This window comes from Ceratotherium simum, chromosome 19, assembly GCF_057802395.1.
Source record: "Ceratotherium simum simum isolate JZ-2026a chromosome 19, ASM5780239v1, whole genome shotgun sequence".
Taxonomy (NCBI): Eukaryota; Metazoa; Chordata; class Mammalia; order Perissodactyla; family Rhinocerotidae; genus Ceratotherium; species Ceratotherium simum.
The window spans coordinates 17,154,231-17,165,616 of record NC_141918.1 but is presented as its reverse complement, the minus strand read 5'-3'; positions in this window follow the sequence as shown (position 1 = coordinate 17,165,616).

Below are 11,386 nucleotides of genomic sequence, written 5' to 3'. Positions count from 1 at the left end.
TTTTGTTACGGCAGAATTACATCTCTAGTACTTATCTTCTTTACTCTGTATTTACCTTTGCCTCTTCCCTCTCACTGGCTCTCCAAAGCCAGTCCTCACCAAAGCAGAAACAAAAAGGTAGAAGCAAAAATTCAAAGAACTACTAGCCAGTGAGCCAAACAACGCATCTCAGGCAAATGCTTGCTTGCAGAGCCTAGTTTTTTGTTTTGGTTGTTTGTTTTGTTTTTTTTATCTCTGAAATTAGATACGATCTGCCCTGGAGAAAAGAAAAGACAAACGACCCAGTGATGAAGCTAATATAAAAGTAAGAGAGAACTCAAGGGCGAGGAGTTCTCATAGCCGGAGCTGAAATTTTCTATTTCCCAGCAGGAAACAGAACAGAAATGCAAGAAAAGGTTGATAAAATAACTGTGTTCAAAGGTATAGTCTATATGTGCAGAGAAACCACAGAAAGAGTGCAATACTCTGGGGCTGTTACCACACTAGGCACAAACGGATAAAGGAAGAAACTTTGTGACTCATTGGTCAGGGGACTCGGCCAACTGGAGATGACCCAGCAAAGTAAGGAGCCAGGGGAATAAATACCCTGAGCTCAATCTGCTCCCTTATCTCTCCTCCTGGTGTGGCTCCCCATTGGCCGAACCCAAATGAAAGCTACACTGTTGGTGTAATCCATTCAGGGTCAGTCTCCTGAGCCAAGTTCAGTGTAGAGAAGGGCAGAGACAGGTTCCAAAAAGGCAAAGAGAAGACATATGGTGCAGAAAGGAAAGAGCGAAAAGATGTGGGGTGGGAGAGAGAGAAGGGGGGATGGGGAGGAGAGAGAGAGAGAATGAATGCATGATAGCTAGTTGTCAAATTTTTAATTATGAGCCCTAGGAATGGCTTTCATTACAAGAACTGTGAAAAACAATTATGGTAATTACTATTTATCAACTTTGTAAATGTTTACATTCTATTTCCCTTCATAAGTTAGACTGTAAGCTATCTGAGGGCAAAGATTCTCCTGTTCTTGTTTACTCAAGTATCCTCATTAAATATTTGTTAAATCACATTAAATGATAAGTATATTTTACTGATTCTAATTGTTTTTGAAAAATCAAGAAGAGCTCACATTAAGATTTTTAAGGTCATGTCACTTGGTTCCAGTGATACCACCTTACAATAAACAAGGATGTTACATCCTTTCAGCTGTCAACATTGTGATTATTAATCTACCACAAGTTTTGCTGACAGCAGAGAATCTCTGCTCTGACAACTACAATATAAGTTGGTTTGCCAAAGAAGTTTACCAACAGCTTGAAACTTTCATGATGAAATGACTGGTTAAGTTAGTGTTGATGGCATCTGGCTGGAGCCATCCATCACTAATCCTGGGAAGCAGGACAATCTAATGGTTCCAGTTTTATTCAATCTATTTTATGCAGCCATGCTTGACTATGCAACAAGAGACCTCAGGGTGGATATTAGGATATATTTTGATCTCCTAAAAGGCTTTTCCACTTCAATAACTTGCAATCCTCCTCAAAAATCCTTGAGGCAGTTGTTCATGAACTACTGCTTCCTGATGACAACATACCCAACATGGCCTAAAATGGATTTCAGAAAACTTTGTATGCCTTGTGTTGGGAGTTGTCTATAAGCTGGACATGCCTTAATACATGCCAGGTTTCACTAACAAAATTCTAAAACAGTTCAACAACACTAAATTTTTTGAAAGACATTGATAAATTGTTCCTTTATCGTTTTATTAATAATCACCAGGTAGATAAGAAAATTCAGAGTAAAAACAATATATTTGTGACTAGCAGTATCATTTATAATTATTACTTTTCATAATAAGGTAAAATGAATTGTGTCTTCCTGAGTGCATAAATTGGGAGCATTTGTTAATTGACTCTACACTGGGTTTGACTGAATCTTAGGATTCCCTCTCTAATAGCTATATAATTGCTAGACATTGAAATTAAAATGGGAAGGTCATCTAATTACAGAATATTCAAGCAGGAAGAGATCTGAGAGTTTATTAACCAAAGCCTTTCATTTTACATATGAAAGATAATTGACCTGGTCAATATATTATTAACTAATTTTAGACACTAGACTATCCTCCAAGTACCTTGACTACTTCAGTGTTATTTTCATTATTCTAGTTTGAATATTGTGGTAACCGATTTCCAAAATGGTCCCCAATGATTCCCCACCCCCTGGTATTCATGCCCTAGGGAAATTTCCTGCCACATTGTATCAGGGTTGATGTGTGTGACAAGTATATTACAACAGATTATTTCACTTCTGAGGCTAGGTCATAAAAAGTACTGTGGCTTTCTCTTCACTCTGGTCTTGCTTCTTTTGGGAGAAGCCGGCTGCAGTGTCTGAGCAGTCCTATAAAGAGGCCCATGTGATGAGGAACTGAGGACTACAGCCAACAGCCAGCAAGGAACTGAGACCTCTTGCCATCTGCCATGTTCATGAGCTTGGAAGCAGATATTCCTGACTCAGTCAAACCTCCAGATGGCTGCAGCACCAGCCAACATCTTGCCTGCAACCTCAGGAGAGATCCTGCACCAGAACCACAGAGCTCTGCCACTCCAAGATTCCCAACCATCAGAAACTATGTGAGATATTAAATCTTTGTTTTTAGCTGCTAAATTTTGGAATAGTTAAGGTCTGTGCAGCAATATAACTAGTACAACGTGATAGCAACAAATTTCTTCAGTAAGTCAAGCAGCTATGAGAGGAGGAATCATGGTAGTTAATTAGGTATGAGAAGACCATCCAGGCAGTGGTTGTCATCCATAATTTGCGAACCCCTGGGCCCATGGATAGGCTTTGGAGATATGTGAACCCTCAAAATTACATGTGAAATTATATGATATCTGTGAAAATGTGTTTTTTCCTCCTAAAAAAAGGTCTCATAGTTTTTGTTAGATTTGCAAACATATATATGATTTCCTGCATAGTGAGTCACTGATCTATGGCCCTACTATAATATTATGTCCTCAGCTCATTGAGTGCAGAGTCAATCATCTTTTCCACTATAACTTTAGAAACTTTCCTTAGTGCCTTACATAGTTGGTGCTCAAGAGATGGATGTTGGATCAGAGACTGAGTAGGTCCATATATTTATGTGCGCATGTACCTGTTACAGTTGGCAAGCTCTTAGAAGCCATATACTCGCAGTTGTTTTCCTACTATGATGCATTCCTCATCTCTTGTCACAATTATTAGATATATAGGGGTGTTAAATTCATGACTGTGGAACAATCTGAAGCTAAATGGCTCAAACTGAGATTGCTTCTTTGGTTTTCTTAGCAAGGTACGTTCAAAAGCTACAGAGTGAAGTATCCATGAAGCATGCATAAAAGAAATTTCTTGGACACACCTTCGACCATTTTTTCTATGCTTCACACACAAAGAGTTTGCTGTAACAAATGTAGACTTCCTCTTAACATTTTTCTTTGACTTTCAGCAGTACAGGAAAACCATTACCCCAAATTAAAAGAGAGACAAGTGGTGGAGTCATTTGCTATTTTGACTGCTTATTGCTTCCGTCACAACTTTAGAATTGAACCTACCACGTTTACTAACATCCTGCCTGTCTTTCTTAAGTAGTTAATTATAATCTCATGCAATCTTTCTGGGAACCTATATCCATTAGGAAAATTGGTTTTCTTTCAATTGTGGCTATAAGTTGATGGATCCCAGTTCACCTATGTTTTCACTAAGGGTAGTGCTCCTCAGGCCCATACAATGGACCCAAGTGTGTTTATTTTAAGAACTTAGTGGAATTATACCCACTTCCATCTTCAAAGCAATGTTTGAAGTTCCTGCTGCAGTCTCGATGAGCCGTGTACTCAATCACTACTTACCATTGTGCTGGTATTTCACAGGCCCCTGGTAACACATTCCTCTTTAATTCAACAAAAATTACTTTCCATCTAAAAGTTACCTTTATGAAATTTCTCTTTGAAAAATACTATTTTCTCAGTTCTATTATTTTCAACATATTTACTTACATCTGGGAATGTTTCCAAAAGGAGCTTTAAGAAATTATTGTACACTCATTGGGGGCAGGGGGAATACTTCTATTGGAAGTTCTGAATACTGCCACATGGAGAACAAATGAGGGCAATTAATCCTGGTAATTCTCAAAGTGAAAATACTTTATAACATGAAAAATATAGATTTAACAAATTGATTTTCCCATTTGAAGTATATTTTCTCCCTTATCTTAAGGAAATACACATAATTGTATCTTTTGTCAAGATGCTAGTTATTACAAAGTACTTAGAAAAAAACAAAAGAGAGAGGATGAAAGTAGATACATATGTTTAAGCCATATAAATAATTTATAGCCTCACAACAATGCATTGTTATATAGGCTAGACTCAGCATGGTAATTAAACTGCTCATTAAGTATCTGTTAATGCACACCCACATGTCTCTAACTCATAGGCCATTCACAGTTCTGCTCATTAGGCCCAGAGTGAATTATCCACTCTCAAATTCCTTTGGCTCTGTTCATTCTTTAAGTTATGCATGGGTATAGTCAAAAGATGTTTGTATCGCCTACTATATGCTATATGCACTATGCTGGGCTGTAGGAGTACACAGGTAAAGAAGAAATAGAAAATAATATGAGCTTAAAGACTGACCTAAACTCATACCCTGGTCCAACATCTATTGTGTATGAAACATAGAAAAATGGTCTAAAATGTATCCAGGGAATATCTTTTATGCATATTGAATGGCTCCTTCACTATCTATTTAGCACTGCCATGAACTCTTCACTGCACCACGATAGAAGAATTAACTAAAGTTTTTCAGGTAGCGTGTTCTACCAGAGATGGGCTCCTCTAAGATTGTTTCATGTGGGCTTATATTAGCCCCAAAATTCACCCCTGAATTATTTGACAGAGCACACTGTCTCCTTCTGTTTATAATGCCCTAATTTAATTTGAGGATTGTTTATATCACCTTCATTTTTAGAATGTTTATGCACTGTGCTGAGGTTTAGAAATATAAATTTGATAGACTGTGGATAGGGGAGATGGATGAAGGGCATCTGTTGTCTAGATTGTGCAAATGGGTAAGCGGTGGTGATCATTGATTTTGATGTTTGCTTAGAATTTTTGAATTTCAGCCATATGTTATATATTTTGTTTTCTACCTAAGAATATATTTTAGAGTAATTTTAAAGAAGCCGAAATCAAGTAAATCAATATCTGAAATCTGAAGCTGTAATGAAAGAAACAGAAGTGAGAGGGTGAATTAACATAAGGCAGAAATCAAGAAGAGAAAAATCAATCATTTCATAGAGAACATTACTACAGTACTCTTGGAAAGATAAAAGATTGACTGATAAAACTATCAGCCAACAAGGCATGATTTAGTTATACAATGCTAAATCTATACAAGCTGCCCTATCACTGGTTATGAAATTTTCAGATTTAAAAAATTTGCATCTATAAGAAATACAAACCAGATGCTTAAAAACTTTACTGTTCACGCACTTTAAACTGAATTTATGTCCTTTCAAGCTACCTTAACCACCCCCATACAGACTTACCCTTGAGGGGATTGTACATTTAAATTGTTTTGTTTTTACTTTTTATTGAACTATATTGTACATGTAGAAAAGTCATAGATCATAAATCTATAGCTCATTGAATTTTCACAAGCTGAGAGTAATTGTTTAACTAGCACCAAGATCAAAAAGCACTATCAGCACCCCATAAGTCCCCCTAATATTCCCTTTAGTTGCTAACCCCATCCCGAGGGTAACCACTCTCCTGGCCTCTAACACAATAGATTGTTTTGCCACTTTTTGAACTTTATGTAAATGGGATCATACAGTCTGAACACTTGGTTCAGGCTTCTGTTTTCTGCCTATGAGATTCATCCATATGTTTAAGACGTATTTGTAGTTCATTCATTCTCATCGTTGTATAGTGTGTCCTATTCTGTGAATATGCCACAGTGTAATTCTCCATTCTACTGCTGATGGGCAAAAATGAAGAGCATTTTTGAAGCCACCAGTTTGGGCCTATTGGGCACTGTGCTGCTATGGACACTGTAGTGCTTGTCTTTTTCTGGGTCATAAGGTAAGCACGAACTCCGATTTAGCATATGCTGCCAAAGTTTTAAAAAGTGGTTTTGAAGCTTGGCTTTTGAATACAAAGAAGTCAGCCCTGCATGGTAGAAGTCTAACGGCTGAATTTGCAGACTGTAGATAAAATTGTGTGAGAGAGTTAATGAAACATCAGCCTGCGAATGACTGCCCCCATTGTAGGCCTACCATGTTTTCTGTCAAAAAGCACAAAGGAAGAATGTATGGACAACAGCCATTACTCTCCTGACATCCACTTTGGCACTAGACCTTGAAAAGAGGTTCATGGAAACAGTCTAAATGTTTGGAAGTGCCTGCCCAAAATCTGCCTGAGGTTGGAGTGAAAAGGAAAAAAAAGATTCATATCATATCATATGCACTTCCTTGTAACCTATGCCAACTGAGTAAATTAGTAAAAATGCTTCCTCAGCAAATAATAAAGTTAGCTGTACATATGAATCTTTACAGTTGAAATGGGGAATTATTATCTTTACAGTTGAAATGGGGAAATTGTGAGAAGTATTAGGTACACAGGATATATTTTTAAAAATATGATACATATTTGGAATTTTTAAAATAGTTACCTGTTACCATCATATTATCAATTTTCTTAAAATAATAATTTTTAAGTGATGGTTCCATCACTAGGCTGTGAACTTAGAATTTAGGGAAAAAGATTTTATATAATCCTAGTTACACACTCTGTTACGTTACACTAGAAAATAACTTAATGTTTATTTACTCAGTTCTTACAGACATAATCTCTTGTAGTAGTATTAGTATGAATAAAAGACACAATAAAATATTTTGTGAGTGTAGTCATCGTTTGGGCATTTTGGCTGAAGACAGGTACTAGAGGACATTCAGCAAAGCCGAGTCCAGTATCTTAGCTCTGGAATGTATCACAGGTTTTCTTTATTTAGCAAATTTTTGTGTGTGTGTGAGAGGAAGATTGGCCCTGAGCTAACATCGGTGCCAATCTTCCTCTATTTTTGTATATGGGATGCTGCCACAGCATGGCTTGATGAGCTGTGTGTAGGTCCACGCCCAGGATCCGAACACACCAACCCCAGGCCACCAAAATGAAGCATGCAACTTAACTACTAGGTCACCAGGCAGCCCCATTTAGCAAATATTTTAAATAAAATCGTTGAGGATGTGACAATACGTAAAAATAGATTGTATTTCTTAAGCACTAACAGTTGCTCCTAAAGGATAACAATGAAAAGTAACTTAAAATACACAGGTTTACACACATGTATATATGAACGATCTTCACATAGTGACTACTCAAACTGGGAAAACCTAGCCTGGAAATTTTCCTGTCTAGTAATGGCAGGAGTTGGAGAAGAATCACTCAATTAAAACCAATACAGTAAAATCATTTTTAAAACACTCAAATTAGTTTAAATGATTTTGAAATGATGATCTCCCTCGTGTTGTTTTAGCTTTATTGGGTTAAGTTATGTAACATTTTGCCTTGTTTTTGCTATGGACTGACTTGTGTTCCTCCAAAATCCGTGTCTTGAAGCCCTAACCCCTCAGTGTGACAGTATTTGGCACAGGGTGTTTAGGACGTAATTTAGGTTAAATGAGGTCATAAAGGTGGGGCCTGCATCTGATAAGATTAGTGTCCTTATAAGAAGAGACACCGGAGAGCACTCTCTCTCTCTTTTTCCCCCCCACCCCCTGCCATGTGAGGACACAGCAAGAAGGCAGCCATCTACAAGCCAGGAGGAGAGTTCTCACCAGAAACTGAGCTGCCAGACCTTAATCTGGGACTTCTAACCTCTAGAACTCTGAGAAAAATTTAAACCATGCCATCCAGTCTGTGGTATTTTGTTATTAGCATACTAAGACAGTTCATTAAAAAGTTGAACTTCTTTTCCTCAGTTCATAGGAAAGTCCTCACTTTTAGGGAAGTGAGTTCAGACTGCATAGTGCCCAAAGAAAAAAGTAAAGGAAAGTGGCACTTGAAATATAATCTTACCCTTTCCTATGTGGCCTCCTAGAGGTCTTAGAAAATGACCAACACAGATCAGAAATGGAACCTCCTCCCCAAGTAGATTGTGTGTTAATTTTCAACTGATTTGCAGACATTTAGCTCTTTGGTCTCTAAATGAGCACTTCCTTTGGAGGACTGGCTCCTGCGACAATGACATACAAACATTTGATTTAAATTTTATGCTCTATAAAACCCATACTACTCGTGGTAATAATATATCTACGGCCTTTATATTCACAAATTTTTTATTCCCTTGACTGTATTCCAATTAAGCATGAACTAGCGATGTACTAACTGACTCCTTTCCACCCTCATCTGCCATCCTTCCATGCAGGAATATATCTCTTTACAGAAATTCCTGATGTCTCAGAGTCTTTATTTAGGTCTCTTTTATACGAAGATATTTTGAAATGGTAATATCACTTGTAAAAAGTCCTTCCTTCTGCTGGGACTAGTAATCATGTTTTGTGTTGTTTCTGAAGTATAACATGGGAAAGAGGTAATATATCTTTCAAGCTGAATGCTTTCATTGTCACTGGTTTTCATTTTTCACACAGACTTTGACATATTTCAGTATTGGTGGTGGTGATGCTGTGAAAAAGCTAGGAGGCTGGTTCATCAAGATCCCTGGCTTTCCTCCCTCTCTCTTTTCGTATAAAAATTGTAAAACTTAACGGATGATGACTAGCTTAGCAATGTACATCTTTTTAACTTCTTCATGAGCCTTGTACTTTGGCTGGTATTGATTTCCTTTGCCATTGTCAGTACAGCAGATTGACTCTCTGGTGTGTATTATCCTTCAAAGATCAATATGTAACTTTTTCTATGGAATGACTTATATTTGGGGATAGAATCTAATGATCCAAGATGTATATGTGAAATTATACCAAAATAGTTATTTGGTGGATGTTCAATAAGTTTATGATAAATTATGAAAATAAATAGTATATAACTTCATAATCTTGTATATCAAAGTGTAGGGATCCATTTTATGGTCTTGTGATAAACCTAAAAATTTATGCCCAACTGCATGGTGAAATTTTATATACAATGCATATAATTTCACCTAAGTTTTCAACTTATGTTAAAAAGCAGTTCTTATTTATTTATTTTTTTTAAAGATTTTATTTATTTTATTTTTGCCCCCCAAAGCCCCAGTAGATAGTTGTATGTCATAGCTGCACATCCTTCTAGTTGCTGTATGTGGGACTCGGCCTCAGGATGGACGGAGAAGTGGTGCCTTGATGCGCACCCGGGATCCGAACCCGGGCCACCAGCATCGCAGCGCGCGCACTTAACCACCAAGCCACAGGGCCGGCCCTGCAGTTCTTATTTAAAAAGTGATAAAAATCTTTATATCAGTGAATACACAGAATGAAGAAATTATTGTAGCATTATGGGAAACTTTAATAATAGACAATAATCATAGTTCTGTAATTGCATTCTTTTTTTTTTTTTGAGGAAGATTGGCCCTGAGCTAACATCTGTTGCCAATCTCCCTCCTTTTTTCTTTTTCTCCCCAAAGCCCCAGTAGATAGTTGTATGTCATAGTTGTACATCCTTCTAGTTGCTCTACGTGGGACCACAGCTCAGCATGGCTTGATGAGTGGTGCCTAGGTCGGCACCCAGGATCCGAATCCGTGAACCTGGGCTGCCGAAGCGGAGCGTGCAAACTTAATTGCTATGCCACTGGGCTAGCCCCATAATTGTATTACTTTTAAACAACAAATGTAGATCCCTCTATTGACTCTTAATTTTACTATTGCTATTTTTATACTAACTTTTCAAAGGTATTTACAAAGGTTAGGGTGACATGGTATTTTTCATTATTCACATCTTTAAGTAGAAAGATTATAGTCTAAGTCTTTTTACTTCTATATTTATTTATTTATTTATTTATTTATTTATTTATTTATTTATTTAAAGAATTGTCTTTTTTTTTTTTTTTAAAGATTTTATTTATTTTACTTTTTCCCCCCAAAGCCCCAGTAGATAGTTGCATGTCATAGCTGCACATCCTTCTAGTTGCTGTATGTGGGACTCGGCCTCAGGATGGACGGAGAAGTGGTGCCTCGATGCGCACCCGGGATCCGAACCCGGGCCACCAGCATTGCAGCGCGCGCACTTAACCACTAAGCCACAGGGCCGGCCCTTCTATATTTATTTTTATAAATACATATAATATAAATTTTACCTAAGATCCTAGGATGTATAATTGTTTTCAGTGGCCAAAGTCAATCCATGTACAATAGCCCATCAAGCAATCACAAACAGAAGTGCCATGTTCTTTTTTACATAATTAAATTAGTATGCTACAATCCAATAAAAGTATATTGCCATTTTATTTATATTTTCTCTGTTGTTATCTGTGGGTATGACTTGCCATAGGATTTCTTTGGCCCACATCAGTTTTGTCATGTAAAATATTGGGTTATTTCATATCTACATCTGTTACATTCCCCCATTCCATAACTATTTTTTATGCTAGGTTGCTTTGTTCATTTCTTCACTGTTACAAGAAAATAGGAGTTATAATTCTTTAGATTCATGATTACTCTAAATGAGAATCCCATAAATAGATATTTAAAAGATTTTAGCCCAACAAAAAATTCTCTTATAAGAGAAATTGTAACTTCCATTGTAAAAACACACGTTTAATAGTAATTCAGATGTTCTTTATGCTGACTGCTTGAAATCCGGTAACTTGGGTTTATTTTTTACTTTCAAGCTATTTTCAATATAGCAAATTTTTTTTTCTCATAAAGTGATATCCTTTTTAAATGATTTAAGGTTCTTCAAGTGATTAAAAAAAAGTTCTACCTGCAACTTTACTTCTGTTATGTCCATTTTAAGAGTGTCATTGGAAAGACACTCTTCCACAAATATTTCATTTAGAGGAGTTATGTTTTGACATAAACACATTGCCATTCCTTTTTTCTTATTGGCAAATATGGTAATGATATCTTTCTCTTAAATCTGAGAATTGAATACATGGCATGATATTATGAGACATAGAACTTTAATTTTTTAATTATACAGTTAAATATGTCCCAGACATATGTGAAAAATATGCATGTATATGTACACATAAATATGAAAAATATTTGTGTATATATATATCTCCACATATGTTTAAAGTATTTGTGTGTGTGTGTGTGTGTATACACTTTAAAACCAAGTTAGAGGGGCTGGCCTGGTGGCAAAGTGATTAAGTTCTTGCACCCCACTTCGGCAGCCCGGGGTTCGCCGGTTCGGATCCTGGGCACAGACCT